General features: G+C 43.0%; 1 pseudogene across 1 annotated transcript; it reads right to left on the minus strand.

Annotated features, from left to right (window-relative positions):
- Positions 1 to 8,216: 8,216 nt before the first annotated feature.
- On the minus strand, positions 8,217 to 19,575 carry LOC118240887 (pre-mRNA-processing factor 17-like; annotated as a pseudogene). The gene is made up of 15 exons (XR_014123433.1): positions 19,380 to 19,575; positions 18,868 to 18,954; positions 18,648 to 18,777; positions 18,379 to 18,464; positions 18,102 to 18,238; positions 17,771 to 17,867; positions 17,427 to 17,566; positions 15,611 to 15,685; positions 14,050 to 14,095; positions 13,020 to 13,121; positions 12,425 to 12,540; positions 11,735 to 11,868; positions 9,962 to 10,038; positions 8,880 to 9,024; positions 8,217 to 8,755 (listed from the first exon to the last, which is right to left on the minus strand). The product of XR_014123433.1 is annotated as a pre-mRNA-processing factor 17-like (transcript).
- Positions 19,576 to 21,139: the final 1,564 nt, after the last annotated feature.

A 21,139-nucleotide genomic window follows, 5' to 3' on the forward strand; every position in this document is an offset into this window, starting at 1 on the left:
AGGTCCTCGAAGGCCTTGTTGACCTCCTGAGTCCACTTGATCCTTCGCACAGGTCCCTGCAGCTGGTCTGTGAGGGGCCTTACCAATGAACTGAAGGATTTAATAAACCTCCTATAAAAGTTGGCGAAGCCCAGAAAGCATTGTAGTGCTTTGGGTGTAAGCGGCCTTGGCCACGCCTTCATCTTGCCTGGTTGCATACTCACACTCCCTTGTTGAATAGCGTATGCTAAGAAGTCGACCTCCTTGCAGTGGAATTTGCATTTCTCAGCCTTGCAATACAGTTGGTTCACTAACAAGGTCTGTAGCATGGCCCGCACGTCGCGCACATGTTGGTTCCGGTAGGGGGAATAGATCAAAATGTCGTCAATATAGGCGACGACGGATCTTCCCAAAAACGCCCTAAGAACCTCATTAATGTAGACCTGGAAAATCGATGGCGCCATTGCCAGACCATACGGCAGAACTAAACACTCATAGTGGCCCGTGGAGGTGCTGAAGGCTGTTTTCCATTCATCTCTGTCCTTGATCCGGATTAGGTTGCATACGCTGCGTAAATCCAGTTTCGTGAAATACCTGGCCCCTCTCAGTTGTTCAAGTACTGCTGGTACCAGCAGCTTGTTGAGTCCTCGGTAGTCCACACAAGGTCTCAGGCCCCCGTCCCTCTTCTTTACAAAGAAGACCCCTGCTGATGCCAGAGAGGTCGAGGGTCAGACATACCCTTGTTGCAGCACCTCTTTGATATACTGTCCCATAGCCTGCTGCTCCTCCTGAGAGAGGGGGTAGATCCTGCACCGAGGGGGCACCGCTCCTTCCTTGAGTGTTACAGCGCAGTCCCAGTCTCGATGCGGTAGAAGCCGAGTGGCTTTGCTGGAGCTGAAGACCTGCTCCAGGTCCTGGTACTCTAAAGGAATAGGCACCTACCTATCAGCTTCAGGGCTTTCTATTAAAGTAGCCTGGAGGGGTACTGCCTTGTTTCGGAAGTACCTCCGATAGCAGGACGGTGCCCACTGCTGGATTTGGTTTTTCGTCCACAGCATCTGTGGATTGTGCGCACGCAGCCAAGGCAAACCTAGAGTGAGAGTGAGACAGGCCAGGCAGGAGGAAGAAACTGATGCGTTCTGTATGTCCCTCCCAGCTGACAAGGAGAACTCGGGAAGTTACTTGGGTGATGTATCATGGGCCGACCGGACCCCCACCCAGGGCCTGTATGCTTAGCGAGGAGGGTAGAGCAATGGGCTTGATACCCAGCTTCCTCGCAAAGCCCCAGTCCATGACATTCCCTGCAGCTCCCGAATCCACTAGGGCATAAGATGACAGTACACAGCCTTTGCACGATACCTTAACCGGTAATTTAAACAGGGAACGAGAGGAAGAACAACTCATCCTACTGTCGCCTCTTCCTCTTCGCTGTAGCCCGGCTGCATCCAGCTGCATGGGCTCCTCAGGCATGTCGGTTTGCCAGGCGGGTCCAGCCCCTGTTTGTTGCGTAGCCTCCCGTTGCACACACCGCCGCCTTTCCTGCAGGAGTCGGTCATGCGTTATGGCTAGGTGAACCACTTCATTTAGGGTGTTCCCCTCCTGTCTACATGCTAGCTCCGCCTGTAGGTCAGCCCGCAGCCCATTCATGAACACGTCAATCTGCACGGGTTCATTCCAGCCTGTTCCTGCAACTAAGGTCCGGAATTCCATGGCATAGTTGGCCGTGGAGCTCAATCCCTGCCTCAGGCACAAAAGTGATTGCCCGCAGAGCCTTCCCTGACAGGGATGGTGGAATACCAAATGTAGTTCTCCGTTAAATCCCGCATAATCATTCATAAGTGGAGTTATTTGTGACCAAAGCAGCACCCCATACACGGGCTTTTCCCATGATGACATCTTCATAGTCATCAGGGCATCCATCCTGACTCATTCTGCATTCAGTCCTGAAAGCTGCGAGACACTCTCCACTGAATGGGTTTATCCTTGCATATCATCACGTTATCATTTAGCAAAACCTGAAATTTTCGCAGTCCTGCCAGGTATACCGCACAGCCTGATAGCTGTCTGCAAAGCAAATTACAGCTGTATGTACGGAGTCTGTAGCGCGAGCACACTGGTTCATGTCTGTGGAAAATGAGGTCGTGTTAGTGCTGTGCCCTATGAATATTGGGAACTTTTCACACCCAGTTGTTTTAATGAATTGCTGACCCGTGTTTAAAGCAAAGGCCACCATGTCATGTCACAGCTCGAGCCAAGAACTTCAGTACTGGTGCCACGTCCTCACTTGGTGCAGTGATACGCTTGTATTGCACTACATCACAGCGACAGCGCTGTCAAATGCCTACAGTCAGCGGGGCGTGCAATGATCTCACAGTTGACATATCACAACGCCCATCTCATCAGTCAACGTCTTTTTCAACTTTGCTCTGAAAGAAAGAACTATATCCCCACCCCCACCCCTTTATCAAAAATGATAATTGCTTCGTATCTATGCACCATATCCCAAGATGCCAGGCTTTTTTGTCACTCTTATATATCACTCTCCCACCTTCTCGCGCTGTGAGTTTAAATTATATTCAGGCCCTTCACTGAAAAGCCTACAAACCACGCTCTGGTGCGTAGCATCAGCAAGTCGATGCTTTATACTCTATCGATTAAACTTTGTGGCCCAGGTGGAAAACATTCCAGTAATACAGTGCTCTCCATAATTATTGACACCCTTGGTAAAAACAAGCAAAACCTCTTGTGAAAGATGTTTCTTGTTTATCATCTTAATTCAAAGGAAAGGGAAAGAAATAGAGACAATCTCTGGGGACTCTCGTCTTTAGCGCAACACAGAGGTTTTCAGTGGGGTTTAGGATGCTTCTGTAGACACTTTGGCTTCTAAAGCTTCTGTGGTCACTGAAATATTTTTGTATGAATTTGGAAGTATATGCTCTGGATTCCAGTCACATGAAAAGATAACAACTATCACCTATTCCTATCTTATCTTTTCTGGGATAAAAGGTTTCTTCAGAGTTTCAATGATGTTTACTGAACAGAGCAAATTATTTATTGGCATCGATATTTTAGACACATATTGTTCTCAGGATTTAATCTGCTTTTACAGTTTTCCACCTGTGATCCGTGGAAGAAGTTTCACCTCTTTACTGTGGAGGCAAAATACACTTCCTCTTCCCAGCCGTTTTAGCTCATTTCAAATTTTCTTAATCATTCTCCTAATAGTGAATATAGTATAGTGGACATAGTAATAGTAGGAGTGGCATTATTTATTACAGCTTTTGTCTCATCTGATTGATTAAGGTCATTAATATTTAATACCATTTGTAGATTCTCTAATGTTGATGGGTGATGAAAGGTATCTGGCTTGTGTGTTGCTAGATAATTATACCCAGTGAAATAGGAACTCATGCAAGATGACTTAGGAGTTCCTGTAGACGCAGGAGTGCTTATAAAAAAGGTCAAAGGTCAAATGTGAATGTAAATATTTGTCAGCTTTTCTTATAAGAATATATAGAATAATGACATTTTTAAGGAGAAAAATTGTTTCAATAACTTGAATGAAGGGTTCAATTTCTATATTATTCATATAAGATGATAAACAACAGATATTTTCTCACATGCCTTTTTGCTTGTCTTAATCCTAAAAAATATGCTAAGTCAAAAGGTGCTAATATTCTTTAAGACAGACGTTCAATAATGATAGACCATTCTGATTAGCTAAACATAGAGACAGGGTAAATGAAGATAAATATGCAACCACATATACTTTCCACCCACTTCATTAGTGACATTTATTTATAAGAAACACTGTGTGCAATTAGATGCTGTTAGCCCTTCTGTTTCTGTGCAGTTTGTGTTTGTAACCCTCAAACTCACTGGTGGTTTCTGACCACAGAGGTTGAAAATTTATGTCCTGAAGCCAAAACTATTAAACTTTGAACTAAGGTTTTGTCCTGGAAAATGGCCAATATTGTTTGCTCAGAACTATGAGCCACTTATCACACCAAGAATGCTGAAAAACAGGTGCTGGGATTAGGGTTCCAAGTTCAGAAGTGCACACTCTGTGAACCATCTCAAGAAAGGTCTTCTGGGGGAAACAAAATTTATTGAGGGAAATCTGATTTAGCACAGGAGACCATGCTGGGAGTTTAATTTACTTCAGATGTTTAAGCTTTTATCTGATGCTTTTATCCAAAGCAACTTACAATTATGATTGAGTACACTTGAGGGTTAAGGGCCTTGCTCATGGGCCCAACAGTGGCAACCTGGCAGTGGTGGGGCTTAAATCAGCAACCTTCCAATTACAAATCAAGTACCTTAACCACTGAGCTACCACTGCCCGGTGGTACCACTAAACAATTTTAAGATAGTTGCCTAGATCTAGCTGTTTTGTAAACCAATCATTTCTAAATTCATTATAAAGTGTTCATCATTTGTAACCGAAGCATGCTTCCTTGTTGTCAAGAGGAGCATAGAACTACATTTAAAATCAATAGACTACCTTCAATATACACCGATCATCCACGTTAAAACCACTTATAAGGAAAATGAATAACATTGATATATCCCAGCCCTTTGGCACCTGTCAAGGTTCTTGATGTCGATGTGCTGGAAGCAGGAAAATGAGCAACCAATAGGAACTATAGGACATTGTGATGCCTAGTTTGGGTCAGAGCACCTCAAATGGCAGGTCTTGTGGGGTATTCCCAGAAATGGTTAGTACCTACCAAAAGTGGCCCAAGCAAAGACAAGCAGTGAACCAGCAACAGGGTCATGTAGACACTGCAGAAAAGTGGCCTGGCCCAGTGGATCGTGTTTTCTTTTATGTAATGTGGATGGCTGAGTGCAGGTGCTTTGCGTAACTCGGGAAGATATCACCAGCAGTCACAATGGGAAGGAGGCAAGGGCAATTTTCTGCCTGCATAAACATTGTTGTACACCAAGTATATCCCTTCATAGGAATTGTATTCCCTAATGACAATGGCCTCTTTTAGCAGGATAATGTGCCTTACCACACCGGAAAAAAACTCATTTGTTGTTTGAGAAATATGAAAAAGCTTTCAAGGTGTTGAATTGGTGTTGAATTTTGTACATACATAGAATATATATATTTATCTGCATATATATATTTTTCTCTATGCACCCCTGTGCATAGGGGTGTTTCTCTTCCTCAGTTTGGACAGAGCACTCTCCACCATTTCACTGCGAGTTATACTGTGTATGACTATGTATGTGACGAATAAACCGAACTTGAACTTGAACTTGAATTGGCCTGCAAATTTCCTAGATCTCAATCTGACCAAGCATCTGTGGGATGTGCTGGAAAAACAAGTTTGATCCATGGAGGCCCCACCTTTCTATGTATAGTACAAAAGTTCTGGTTCCTTTCTGGAATCTTCTTCAGCTGTAGTGTACTGTAGTAAAAGTTGCAGAGATTCAATGCAGAATTGTAGTGAAGTACACAGTTTCCAGAGAAACACGACACTTTGGACAGTGTTCTAGCTGGACACAAGATGGAGAAAGAGGGAATGCACCTCAATTCATGTGTGTGCGAAACACCCGTCTGGAGTTCACAGTTAATTTGAAAACTTACCATTTGATAACTGACATCTGGAGACATCCACATGGAGAGCTATCACACTCTCGTCCATGATTTCGATAAAAATATTGAGACAATGCATGAAAACGTCTATACGTGGTCTGATGCAAATTTACATAGCTTATCTAACTGATAAATGCTAATGAGCTGCTGCACACCAATATTAGGAAATAAAGAATAGCTGTGATTATAAAGATCACCCCTTACTGGTAACAAAAGCCTACAGTGTCTTGTTAGGTGTCAATTCAATTCAGTTATTAAAAGTGTACTCATGGAGCCAGAGCTGCCCAATGAAAGGAAATGAGCCAAGTGTAACAATTGTGCTTCACTCAGGCAGCAGCAGACTGAACTTTTTTAATGAAAGTCCTGAATGCATGAGAAATAATGAGGCAAGGGATCTCAGCAGTCGAAGTTTAGCTGTTCTTTGTCTGGTTTCCTGCCAACAGTCAGACAAAAGAATCAGATGCAGTGCGATTGTTAGTCCACGATGAATCACTGATGAAGTGAATGCTTGTTTGCATGCTTTCTCCTCACAGGTGGATGTGCTGAAAGTAGACATGGAGAGTGCAGAATGGAAGATTCTAGAGAATCTGGTCCTGGAAGGAGTTTTGCATTCTGTAGGCCTCCTGCTTCTTGAGGTCCACCTGCATTGGGCGGGGTTCGAGGTGGGCGGGGACGAGCCAAACGTGGTGTGCTATTGGTTTAGCCTGCTGAGAGAGCTTGAGCATGCACATTTCAGTCTCTAGCACAGCTACAGTGTCTCCGCAAAGCCACGCCTCTTTCTTCAGAGGAACCTACACAACACAAGCAGCACTTATATAATGGGGTGGGTCAACACACGTTACGCTCCGCAGGGAGATCGACTTGCCTGGCACGAATTTGAATTAAGGGAAACATTGTTCAGAAGGGCAAACTTTGAGGCCAAAAGTTGCAACCAGATATGTTCAGATTTGACAGTTTGGCCTGTTCACTGTAGTGCTGTTTTCATATGGCAGAGCTGCATCATCCTTTGTAGGGAAAAAGATGAGGACAAAGGGGGGCTGTAAGTGCTTCTAAGCGCTCAGCAGTGTTTTATGTAAAGGTCGTATTATTTCCAGAGGGTCAGCGACGCAGTTAGAAAAGCTTCCGCGGGAGAGAGCCCGTCTACTGCTGGCTACTGGTCAGGCGTTTGACCCTCCGCCTCTTATCGGAAGAATCTGGTCCGAGAACGATATCCCTTCATTCTGGGAGACACAGGGTGAGCGAGTCTTGGCTGGCGGGCAAATGAACAGGCTCAAAAAAAGAGAAGTAATGAGGTTGGAATAGAGCTACAGGCAGGAAAAGAGCTCAAACTGAACACAGCAGACTAGTTTTGTCTCTGGTATGGTCAAAATCTAAGAGACGCACAGCTGACTACAGAGCGGTCCTGCGATTTAAGAAGGTTGGTCAGAGAGCACAGGAGAATGAGCCCCTGGGCTGTCGACGCAGACTGCTTGGACAAATGTTCCCTCCCTCATCCTTGGGGAGATTTTTTTTTCAGTATCATCACTATCAGCACATAAAGCTTCTCCGAAATATTAGCTGACTACATAGAAATGGTTTGACTTTGCTGCGTCAGAATACAGTGACGTGATAAATTATGGATGAGACCCAGGAAGTTGACTTCCCTTGCATGTGCATGCGTGCGAGAGACACATAAGCCGTGCTTGCTTAAGCGCGTTCGTGTGCTTCAGCTTTCAGTACTATGGTCTCGTATGTGAAAAAACAAAACAAAAAAACTATAGAAACCAGCCTTTCACACTTACAAAGTGGTCTCCCCCTTTATAAGTCAAATGCCTGGTTATATAGCTTCCAACGAGGCATCTGCTCCTCACTGAAGCCAGAACTCTGGGCACTTAATTAAACCAAACAAACAAGTAAATTAACTGCACTCACAAGGAACGAAAGTGGCATAAGAAAGGAGTGCAAAATAGGCGCTTTGCATTAGCAGTCTCACCTTGACTCCTCTTGTTCAAAGATAAGCAAACAATAAATCATCATCTGATTGTGGTGCACAAAGTACGTTCGCAGTCCAAAGGAAATTTGACTTGCCTTTGAGAATCAGGCATGTTTATCATCAAAAGGAAGCAATGCAGTTTGTCACTGCGTCAGTAGATTCATGACACGAGGCGGATTAGTGCCTCCCAGCTCCGTGTTATTAATCTGCTTTTGGCTTTGTGTTGGCTGTTTGCTATCACCTTGTTTAAAGGCCATAGTGAAGTTTGGGCAGAAACTGACAAATGTCTTCTAGAAAAATTATTTATAGCACTTTCAGCCTGCTTGGACACAAAGATGTTTTGTACACATTTGTCCCATTTCAGATAATTAGAAAATGAGGGCCAAAATCATCCTAAAATATCAGCTGCATGTAAAACAACTATAATATTGATCAGATCCAGTTAGACCAGGTTAGAGGAGAGGAACTGGCCATGGTGATTCATTTGGTTAGCCCACACAACGTAGTCAGAGGATAGAGACAACTTACATCAAATATACAAATGACAACCCCTTGTGCTGTCAGCCATGTCTGATTCTGATCACCAGTGATACCAAACAGACTGATATACAAAATGTTTTATTACACTCAGAAACAGATGCCTCATGCTGAACTGAAGTGCTGATATGCACGGCTTTAGCAGTGGAGGACTCCTTAATAATGAAATGAAAATATAGAAGAGAATTTAAAAGGCCCATATGCGGGGGGGGGGGGTTACACTAGAAATCAGGACTGGATGCCAGTCCATAAACTTCAGTATTCACACACAGCATTGATCAAAGCCTAGAATATAAAATACTTCAGTGAAACAGCAAGGGTTGGAGAACTGAGCCACTCTCTACTAAGGAGCAGACGCTAAAGCTGCTCAGCTGAGCAAAGACCATGGTGGGGGGTTGAATGGAGCAACCTGACTGTCTCCTCCCTCTGCTGTTGAGGCTCACTCTTCCACCGGCTCTTCCCCTTCCTTTCCCCTCTTGTCTTGTTAGTCCCAGAGTTTGATTTGTCCGTCCCAGCCGCAGGTGATGACCTTGGAGGTCTCGTGCGGGTGCCAGAGGGCGCTGATGCACACCTTGTCGTGTGCCTTGATTCGGTGGTACAGCTTGGTGGTCTTCCAGTCCCAGATGTTCAGCTTCCCGTTCGCATCACCAGACACCACATAACTACAGTTGGGGGCGATGAGACAAGCACATTATGGCAGCACAGCACAATGATACTGCGTCCACTATAGACTTACGGTAGATCCATTACTGGAAAGAGAGTCATGTGACTGAGGAGAGCACTTACCTCATATCGGGAGAGAAGTCCACCTGGCAGGCATACCCGGCAACCATGTGGCCCTTAAACACTTTCTTCTTGTTGAGCCTGAACCGATTCTGGGCTCCGAATATCAGGATCTGATTATCCATGGACTGACAGGCTAGCCATTTGCCTACAAGAAAGCAAGCAGACATACAGATAAAGATATCCAGTTCAAAACTGTGCAGTGGTGAACTAAACTTTGTAATGGTAGCAGGGCTGTTTCTAAAGCCAGCTGAGTATCTGATGTGCTCTCGACTCAGACGTCTGCCCACGTGAAGAGGAAGGCAAAGGCAGATCAGCACACAAAATCCCCCTCAAAAGAGAACAAGCACGTGTGATGGAGGAGAAAAAAGCAACCTCCACCTGCCTTGATACACGTGGCTGTCAGCGAGATCAAAGGTGGCGTTTGCCACTGAAGTAGCGATCCCTTTGATCAGCTCGAGTTGGCACTCGAGTGTGTACTTCAACCGCAAAACAGCTGCTTTTCATCTATTGTGCGTTCTTCAGGAGGCGGCTCCCTGCTCAGTCTGCATGAGCCCCACATTAGGCCCACTAGATAGTCAGTTAAAACTTGCACCAGCCTGCCTGGCTCCCCCTAACGGCGTACGGGCCCAAGCCCTTCAATGCACGCTTTAAAGGAAAATAGAAATTGAAAACAAAAGAAAATAGACTCCAATATATATAAATAAATAAGAAAAGAAAGAATAATGGAAGAAAGGTGAGGAAGAGTTCATTTTTCTGCCTCTTTTCCATTTCGTTCCTACAGTTGGTCTTTATGTGAGTGAGAGAGTACATAAGATTTCCATAAATTATGCACTACCAGGAAGGAAACAAGATGTGTAAAAACAAAATCTGAGAACTCCGCATGAGACACTGGGGGAAAGAGAAATGGAGTCGAAAAATATTATTTGAAAGGCAAAAAATGCGCACAACTACTCACTTTGGGGAGTGCAAGCCACAAAGAATTTAATGGAAGTCTGAAAGTGGAAAGTAAAGTGGGTGTGTGCATGTGCATGCAGAGGAGGTATTGTACCAGTGAAGCAATGCCCAAGCAAAAGCACACTCACCACTGGGTGATAACGTCACCGCAGGCATCGAATGCATACTGGGCTCCACAATGTACTTGAAATCCACTGGAATGTCCCTAAAAAAACGAGAGGAGGTGTTTATGAAAACCAGACACCTTCAGTTCATGCAATGAGCGCATTTAATGTTTAGCACCAAACTATGGTGTAGAGGAAGCAGACCGGGCCACTCGACCTGCACAAACAAGTGCAAATGATGTGGAGCTACATTTTTAAATATTTGAGCCTCAAACTTATTTTATTGTGGTTTTCCTCCTTTCCTTTCTGTTCTGGCTGTGTAACTAAACACTCTTGATTAGCCAGTGCCACTCTGTTGACAAAGAAGGTAAATTTGTCATCTTTCCTACCCCAAAGAGAGACAGTGGGTTTTGTAGTCCTTCCCAGACTACAAAACGCAAATACTGGCAGAAGCTACAAAATCTACTGAGAAAAATGTAGCTTGTAAGACAATGATACTGCAGTCCAGTCTTATCCTCATCCATCTCACAACCTAGGGAGCACGTCAGTGTGGAGTGACTCAAAAAAAAAAAAAAAAATCTCCAGAAAGTGGAGATTTAAACAGTTAAGACAGCGTATTGATGTGAAAATTCATCAAAAGGCAATGTCGCACAGAAGTTAACAGCAAATTAATGTCTCATAGCTAATGACACTAGGACAACAAAAAAGAAAATGTGAAAAAGTTCATGTTCTCCTTGATCCATTACACTACTAACAAATCAGATTAATATATTCTCCAAGAGAACTGTACTGCCTGCCTTAAAGTGATATTGGTTTTAGATAAAATTTTCTGACAAAAATGACTAATTACTTACAATGGAAGCTCCAAGTTTACTTTTTATCCAGAAAATTAATTCAAGTACCATTGATCAGACTGTAAATCAGATGAAAAGCTATGAAAATAATTACCAAAGAGTATTCTAAAGGAAATTAGGGCTAAAGTTGTAGGGATGCACAAGATAGGGCAAAGTCACACAAAATAGTATTCAAGTGTTTGGATATAGCACTAAGTGCTACTGGATCAACTGTGAGGAAATGGAGCTGCATCATGCTTAGACATGGCCGAACCCAAAAACTGCTACATTCATCACATCTGACAGTAATTGCCCTGTGCCACACACTACACGATACATGGTATTTAATGCCTATTTAAAAAGTTACCGTGGGAATAATTAGTGCCCCAGTGTCAAACTACCACCAAGGCCTAAGCTGAAAGCCAATCAATATCTACATGTAAATAAGTCCACTCTAAAGACTCTCGCCAAGAGACAGATAACTGACTAGCCCCAGGTGTTTTATATTTTTTGCAGAGGGGTCTGAATACTAGACACCCAAGACAACAGACAAATCCACGTTATGGCCCAGAGCAATGGAGACTCCTCAAGCAGGGAGGTCTCATGGCAAAGAACTTATTTACCTCGGTTCTGCATGCAATTACAATATTAAAACAGTGCATTTGCTTAATGTCTTTTACAGATTATACTGCACACAGATGTTGACATGGCCAGCTGGAGCGTGTCTATACACACAGTTTAAGTCAATGTTTTGCATTTGAAAATGAAACATTTTAAATATGCATCTAAAAACTTTCCCCATATGCACTGAATCCAACTACTGCTGGCCAATTCTGCATTCGACTCACACATTAACCAGCAACCCATCAAGTTCAGTGTGGTCACATACAACACACCGAGTTAAAATCAATATGAGAAACAAAAGGTTGTTCATTCATATGTGAATGTGGCACCGCCCACTCACCACTCCCACACGCGCAAGCTCTTGTCATCGGAGGTGCTGACGAAGCGGCGGTTCTCGTCCACAAACGTGATGGTGTTGACGGCTCCCAGGTGGCGGTCGTACTCCTGTACCACCTCCCCAGAGCGGATGTCCCACTAGGTAGGTGACAGCGGGGCAGGAACAGGGCTTTATTCTCCACACACACACACACACAAACACACACACAATCTCTAATGTATCCCTACGGTAGCAGATCAGATGATGACTTTTGGTCTCTGCCTGTGACAGAGACTGATGAGATGGAGCTGGAGGCTGAGGGAAGGAGAGGTGAGTAGTTTTTCAGCTTTGATTATTTACTCCCATCATGTTTGCTGCTGAAGGACTGCACTCATTCGCTCTCCTCCTCAACTTCTCCCTCATGTGAATCTATCCATCCTTCAGTACCCCTCCTCCTCACATTGCACATACACACACAAACACTCTCTCCTTCTATTGAGGGAAGCACAGAGCGTGAAATAAGGTCTTGTCTTCAGATTTACTGAGGGTAACCAAGGCTTCTCTTGGGTGTGGGTTTGGGGATGTGCGAGCATGCATGTGTGGACAGTCTAACACCTAAAAACTAACAGCAAGATGAACGCTAAGGACAGTCTTAGGCAGTCTATCTCAGGCATGTGCACACGTACACCCCCCCCATGCATGCATATAGCTTACCTGCACAATCTTCTTGTCCGACATTCCGGCAACAAACAGGTTTTGTTTGTCCTCGTCTGGGTTAAACTTTACACAGTAGGGGACTTTCCTGTTAGTGAACCTGGAGATGCACTGACCTGAAGGCAGAAGGAATTCTGTCAAGAGTGGCCAGCAGACACGAACATCCTCCACCCCTCAACCTCTTTCAGCACACAGGAGGTGCACTCCTCTCCCCAGAGGAGTACGGGGTTGGAAGGAAGCAGGCCGCCTGAGTGAGTGAATCATAAGCTCAGACACGGATGGCACTGATCAAAGCACAGCGGTGCGAGTTACCCCACATCCGGTTTCAGAATCTGACCCAAGAACAACCCTGTGCGCCCTGTACGAGTGGCTCCTCCTAGTGGAGGAGCAGAGAGAAGGGACGAGTATATGCTGGTGAAGGAGACTCCCATCCGTACAGAGACGTGACTGGCAGAGTGCATGACTGGCAGAGTGCTTCTTTAAAGACCCCAACTACAGAAAAGTTGCATGCCAACTCAATGTGAGAGAAACACTTGGAAGCTAGGGAGGCACAGAAAACAGGTTGGTCTCCAAAAGGTGTGTGCGTGGTGCTCACCTGTCTCAGAGTCCCACAGCTTGAGGTAGCGATCGTAACCGGCGCTGAGGAATTGAGTTCCAGCGTTGTTGAAGCAGATGTCGCGCACTGCCTTACTGTGACCTGCAGCAAGGAGAAGGGCCATGGAGAAAGCAAGCCATTAGCATTTGCCTTCATCTGTTCTGACACTGTTGTGTCCCGGACAAGCACATATAATAAGGTAGACTGAGATCACCAGCGGAAAACGACATGACAACAAGAAGTATAATGTGACAGTACATGTGAGAGAGAACGCGAAAGAGAGAGATACACCGACAGAGTATCCTGCTCTATTCTTTTCTATTTGTACATGCAACATGTGTGACAGTTATGAGACAAAACTTGCTGTGGACCACCCAGCACTGGTTTGGAGGGGTTTCTGCAACAGCTGGCGAATGTAACCGGGACGGTGCCCCACAGATACTGGCTTGGGTAGCAGGGACCCCTTAACGACGCCTCCAGTGAGCCGGTGCTCATGCTGCGGGGCTCGATCGCCCGGCAACCGCCTCATTGTTGAATAATACACGATGGATGGATCTCGACAAGCACAACCGGACCAGTAGAAAAGCCCGTTTCGACTTTACTCCACTTCGTCTATAGGCTGGGAAAACATCAGAAGATTCTGTACACGTTACCTGCACGTTCCCTTAGAAACCATAACACAAGCAAAAACATTCTGGTGGTATCTGACAAAGCTCAATAAAGAGAACAGAGGAGGGAGAGACAGAGGGAAGCAGGGAAAGAGGGAGAGACATTGATCAGAGGGCACCGTGTTCTGAGAGCCTTTCATGTTCTCAAGGTCAGTCTCATCAATTCTCTGCCTCGAGGTGCAAACAAAAATAACATCACTATATTCATCTGGAGCACCAGATCTTTCTGCAGGTACATTGCAAACCTGAGTTCTTTTCCTTTAAAATTTGTGCCCTAAATGTCCTTTTACAACAGCATTCTAAGATGGAGTCAAGAGCTTTCTGGATTATGAAACAGCTACTCAGGAAACACCCCTTCTTACCAATAAATGTCCGTAAGCACCTCCTGTCACTGTAGACTTCCCAAAGCTACAAAAGGAAAAAAAAGAGCTTTAAATCCCATGACAGACAGATATGACAAATGGCAGAAACTGAAAGCAGTGCTAAAATGTCTTCCCAGGAAACAGTGCGTAAATGTTTGCGTGGGTTGGCTGGTGGACACATCCATGATCTCTTCTTAAATTCTGCTTTCAGCTATTTGAAATGATTGTTAGCATGGCTGAAGAAAGCAAAGGCAATCAGCAAGCTAGGGCAAATAGATCAAATTAATCACACTGCAGAGTGGGCTAAGAACAAAATGCTCCAAATTATGAAGATGACCCAACATTTGAACTCTGCTTTGCTGTCCTCTGTGCAGAGCCGCCAATGATAGCCCAATGGTTAAGATACTTTGCTTGTAATCAGAAGGTTGCCAATTCAAGCCCCACTGGTGCCAAATTGCCACTGTTGGGCCCCTGAGCAAGGCCCTTAACTTTCAATTGCTCAAATTGTACTCAGTCAACATTGTAAGTCGCTTCGGATAATATCGTCAGGTAAATGTAAAGCAGGCAGTACTGACCTCTACTGACTATGATATATCTATATGTTTGTCTAAGGGTATCTAAAAATAACTGATATCCAGTCAGGAAGACTTCTAAAAAGAGCCAAGCACAGTAAAACACAAGTCTGTTTTTCCATTATTCAGCTCTCCTTATACAGGCTTCCAAACGTTTCTTGAATGGTTAGGGATCAGATATTGCATGTAGCAACAATTTATTTTGCAAAAGTAAAAATCACTCATCTTAAGGATAGAACCAAGCTATCTGTAACTTATTTTATTCGTATTAGAGGGCAACCGCTATAAGATTTTCAATGGCTGATGGCAATATTTAGAGAGTAGGGAGGCAGATGGGCAATATATAATACTGGTATAACTTTCTGCACCTTATAAAATACAACAATTTAATATTAACAACAAATGCGACCAAAAATTGCAGAATTTAAATGAACATTTAACACTGTTATTGTCTGCATTATCTCTGTTGTAGATCTGCACTCTGTAGTGCACTGATTTAAAAAAAATGTAGCAACTAAATTAGAAAAAAAATGCAACAATTTCCAAAGGCAATTCTTAAACTAACTTTGCCACAGGGGTGAAGGGTGGAGAGGGGGCGATCAGCTAAAGCCGACCGTCACAAAATGGCATTAATCAGTTGATTAATTAGTCGACCACTAATTTGTAACATTATTATTATTGCTATTGCAAAGTGGCCTTAACAGTGAGAAACGTACTACATAAATTAATGATCATATTCCTCACTGAATACCCACATTTGGGAGCCTGTTAGGCGTAGGTATTCGGCATTATGCAACACATCCCTGCCGATACTTATAATAGTGAATGCTTATGAAAAACAATTGCAGACAAAGAGTAATTGCTTAGAAAAATGATTTGTGAACCCCCCCAGCCACCCACCATCCTCAGAAACAGCCATCAGAATGAACACCACTTTGTTTTCCCCAGAGGTATGCTCAATAAGTCTGAGTGTGAGAGATAAAACCTACCTTGATCTTACAGTCCATAGAGCAGGAGAGAAGCAGGTGGCCAGACCCAGGAAACAACTGAATGGCGCTGACACCCTACGAGTGGAAGATGGAGTGGAGAGGAGATGAGCCAACTGTGTGTGTGCACTTCATGTGCAATTAAACACCACCTGCTTTCAAGAGCCATTTACAAGGGCCACGAGGTTAGCTTCTACTCTTTCGCACACTGGCGTCGTGGCCCACAAATGTAATGTTCAGTGCTGCCTTAATTGAGAGCTGCGTCCTGATTATTCTGTGGCTGCGTGGATAAACTAAAACGAGAGTGTTTTCAAGGAACGAATGACTGCACCCAGTGCTGACCACATTTCCTACCGTTAATAGAATGAGCCTGGACTGATGCCTTTTACACCATAACGAACAGTGGAGAAGTGGTAACAGAAGCATCAGGCCTCGACACGGGTACTGAAGTGCTCTACTAACTTCAGTAGCACCCTGACCGGTTTTCTGTACATATTGTATGTAAAATGGGGGCATTTCAACAGCAAGCTCGCTTTGCTAGCTTAAGTGCAAACACTTTTGATTTCACACAGACATAACTGACATCACACAATGTGTTCACATTCAAAGTTTAGATGCCAATATGATGTGACTCCAACAGACATCAACAGCGCCAAGGTTCTGGACTTGGGATTGGCACTGGGAACAGAAAAGAATGTGGGGGAGCTGATCTCAAATCAACATTCTGACACTTGCTAAAATAAAGGAAGTGCTCTGAGGCTGACACACAGATGAAGAGATGAAGAAAGAAAGAAAGAAAGGGATAGAAGAAAGGAGGAGCAAGAAAAGAAGGAGAGAGACGGGTATGTTGACCTCCAGTGCTCCAGAAAACATCGTGAGTGAATATCAGACCAGGCTAAGGAGTTCACAAGTCTAAACGGCAAACACCAATCACGTTGAAAGCAGACATTATGTGAGACAGAGTAAATCTAATCCTAATCAAGACTTGAGCCAATTCATTAACTGCAAAATTAAAACCAAAATTATGTTTGTGTTTCTCTCACTGGCTGATGTTTTAGAACACTGCAAGTTACAAACGGCAGTATTTTTCATATGAACGTCCCAACCACTGCATACGTCCAGGGCCCTCTAATTGTAGCTGATAGCCCTGGTGAACGTACTCTGTGTTCTAACAAATCACAGCTACTCAAACTTCCTGACCAATCACAGACATGCATTCTAACTTTGTAATGTAATACACTACTTACAGTTCATTTAAATTAATACTTGTGACCACAGTACCACTCTAAGATAAATCTACAAACCAATTACATTATAGTATATTGATTGAATATACAATTTCTTTCCCTTTTTTAAAAATAGTTTATAAAGCACCCTTGGCTAGAAAAGTCCAATATAAATGTAACATAATGATTTCATAGAGACTAAACTGAAAACAGGATGTATTCCAGCTCAAGTATTAGTGCAATCTCTATTCAAAATAGCTGAAATTAATATTTTGTTCATATTGTGCCACTTCGTAAAAACACTTACATTCAAAAATGGTACCATGTAGGCAAGTAATTTCTCCGGATATTTTCCACCAAGCATAAAAGCATCCTCCTCTGTAATGCATTTCCCTTTCGCTCTCTCACTCCCAAATACATGAACAAAACTAATTTGTCATTCCATCATCATTATGCACTAGATATCATTATGCATTAGATAATTAATCAGAGTCGGTCTACTCTCACTACATTCCACTCATAAAAGCAGATGCGCACGCATGTGAACATGCGCGCACATGTGAATGCACAAGAACACACACACGCCTCCTCACCTTGGTGTGCCCGGTCCAGACGTGCAGCTGCTTCTTGGGCAGGTAACATTTGTCGGGTATTTCCGCCAAGCGCAGGTTAATGCCCATGTCCTGCGGGACGTGCAGGTACGAGCGGCCCTGGTAGTCATACGCGTCTTTGACTGTGGAGCAAAGACACATCAAAGGGTGAGGAAAGAGGCTTTTAGCCATTTCAACAAAAAGAAAATCAGAGAAACTTGAGAGGGATTATGGTAGTCCTGCTAGCTTTAAGAAAGTAACGGGAGCTGAACAAATTCATGCTGTGGACAAAAGTAAATCCGACTCTGTGAAGCGTAATGGGTTGGAACAGCTGCCATGTGTCTTACCGTGTAGAATGGTTTTCTCCTCAGCAAAGGCCTCTTCCTCATTCTTGCCTCTTTTCTGCCTCTTTGCCGTGATTTCGTCCAGCTCCTTCTGCTCCTCCTATCAAACAGAATATGACAGAGTGGGATCCTCAAAGTGCAATTGAAGTAAATGATATATAAACGCGCTGCCTAGGCTAAACCTAGCCTTTATGTTGTGAAGTAACGGCTAACAAATTTGGAGTAGACAGCCTGCCACAAGGTGCAAAGCAAGCAAATATAAAAACAAAAACAAACAAAAAAAACCCAAGTGATTATCATAGAGTATAAGGAACCCATGTGGGCAAACTCTGACCTCTGAAGGTTTGGCCACGTCCTTCTCATCCTGATACTTGGCCCAGGGCCCCAAGAAGCTGTCGATCTCTGATGCGTCTCCCCCTTTCACACGCTTCCTCTTCTCCTTCTTTAGGCCCGACTCAAACACGGTCAACCCTGTGGAGAACAGATGTGCACAGCTGCAAAGAACTGCCCAAGCAGCAACAGGGAAGGTGGGATGGGGTGGTTGTAGCTTCAGGCAGACCCACAACCAATTGCAACCAATGAGCAGAGAAAAACCAGGTCATGTCTAGTACCTTTCTTTTTCTCTGCTTCCTCCACTGCTACTATGTAGCTGCTGGATGAGACTTGACTGCTGTCCACAGATGGTCTAACGCATACCCTATTAAAATATAGTGAGCATCTCGTGCTCAGAAATAAAGATTTAAACTAAGTATGAATATTTCATAATACTCAATATAACTGGTGTGGTGAGAATACTGACAACACTGGCTATTGCACCATGATCAAATCATTCTGAGACACAAATTCTCTTTAGTAAATGTAAAATATGCATGTCCCTTACCGAAAGTGGAAAACGTCCTTCTTTGTTGTTCAAACATGAAATCGTTGACATGGGCGGGCTCAGCATATCCAGAAAGCATGTTCCTTGGCGCAGCCATTTGCTGCGTTTTGAATAGATTAACTGGTCCAAACTACAACACACAGAGGACGGGGCTTTACGTTAAACAAAACACTGAAATGGTTCCTTTACCACATATAAACTCTCTTGACCGTGACCTTACCTCGGGTGCAAACATGGTTTCGTAAGTAGGGTTGTAGAGGAGCTCTTTGAGTGAGGGATCAATGTGTGTGCCCGTCTCAACATCTTCCTGCAATACAGCAACACGAACACATAGTAAATTAACAGTCTAGATGGCCAACGAACGCTGGTTATTTAAGAAGTCAGGAAATAACGAAGCTAGGCAACATTAATGAAGGATATTATTAAGATAGCCACTTAGCTAGCTACTTTGCAAGCTATTTACACATTGTGTTACTTCATATTCTTAGTTACGCTAGCGTTGTTGTCTTTTAGGCGGCACACCACACTTCATGTCACCGTATATGAGTCCTATATAAAGGTTTTAAACATAACCACACGAAGAAACTCGCGTCAAATAAAATTTATCTAGGTAGCGTTAACTAGCTGACCAAGTTATTTAGCTAGGTTAGCTAACTAGCTAATCGAGCTACCGTTAGCGAGTAAGCTAGTTAGCGTTAGCTACCCAGACATGCTAGCCGACATGTACCATACCTTGACGGCGACCTCAGGTGCTGAATTAAGAACAGATAAACTCGTCTTTCTTCCAGATTTTAAAGGCTGAAGATGTGAGACTGCGTCTGGGTCTACGTTCTCGGGACTTGTATTGGGCTGATTCATTTTCTGATTCCGAATCACTCCCGTATGCAGCGAGACAACCTGCCACTATCGGCATCTTGAAGGTTGTTGGTGTTCGTCACGAACATTAATATCATTCATTAATGTTGCCTAGCTTCGTTATTTCCTGACTTTTGATTTTGAACTTTGAAGAATACAACAGCTTTGATTAAATGATTGAATATGATTTATTAATTCAAAGGAATTCTGTTTTTACTTTTATAACCACTTTGAGATCTTATTTTTTTCAGTTTCAGACTTTTGGTCTTTATTTGACATGGTGGGTTTGCGATCAACTGAAAGTGCAGATCAACAGACACTTTACAGTGTGAGGTTTCTCACTTCATGGTAGCTCTGAGTGCAGCATAACATCTGCTTGTGATGGCGTCCACTCCACCAGAACAACCTGCTGTCACCAGCGCTGCTTAGAGAAGGACTTCAAATTATTTAAATGAAGAATCTGTAAATGGTTAAAATGATCAAACTACTCAAAAAAAGAAGAATACAGCAGCTGACGTCCAGTATAACATTTATATAACATAAAAATAAGATTCTACATCTTTAACTGACAGCTAATGCTCCAATCACTGAGGAATGAGTACCAGGGTGAGCCACATCTATTTGTTGATCAGACTTTAGTGGAAAGCCAAACGTCTGTACTGCCTCCAAGAAGAAAACATAAAGGAGCTCATTTACTCTAGTTAGTACAGTGAGAACACATTATCAGACTATATTCAATATTACATTATATTACATAATGAACTAACCTATAACCCATTTACTCTAGTTAGTACACTGAGAGCACATTATCAGACTATATTCAATATTACATTACATTACATAATGAACTAACCTATAACTCACTTACTCTAGTTAGTACAGTGAGAGCACATTATCAGACTATATCCAATATTACATTGTTACATAATGAACTAACCTATAACTCATTTACTCTAGTTAGTACACTAAGAATACATTATCAGACTATATTCAATATTACATTGTTACATAATGAACTAACCTATAACTCACTTACTCTAGTTAGTACACTGAGAGCACATTATCAGACTATATTCAATATTACATTATGTTACATAATGAACTAACCTATAACTCACTTACTCTAGTTAGTACAGTGAGAGCACATTATCAGACTATATTCAATATTACATTGTTACATAATGAACTAACCTATAACTCACTTACTCTAGTACACTGAAAGCACATTATCAGACTATATTCAATATTACATTGTTACATAATGAACTAACCTATAACTCACTTACTCTAGTTAGTACACTGAGAGCACATTATCAGACTATATTCAATATTACATTGTTACATAATGAACTAACCTATAACTAACTTACTATAGTTAGTACACTGAGAGCACAATATCAGACTATATTCAATATTACATTACATTACATAATGAACTAACCTATAACTTTGCCATCAAGGTTCACTTTCATCACATTAACCCTAAGACATCACAGCACATCAGCTGCATATATTTAGCTAATAAATAATAAATCAATTACATTTACTACTGTTGTGTCTACACTTACTAAAAGACGCACACAGCTCTTTACACAACACAGACTAACTGGAAATTCAGGCTATGCCCTCTTAACTTC

This window comes from Electrophorus electricus, chromosome 1, assembly GCF_041902795.1.
Source record: "Electrophorus electricus isolate QZ-2024a chromosome 1, ASM4190279v1, whole genome shotgun sequence".
Classification (NCBI taxonomy): domain Eukaryota; kingdom Metazoa; phylum Chordata; class Actinopteri; order Gymnotiformes; family Gymnotidae; genus Electrophorus; species Electrophorus electricus.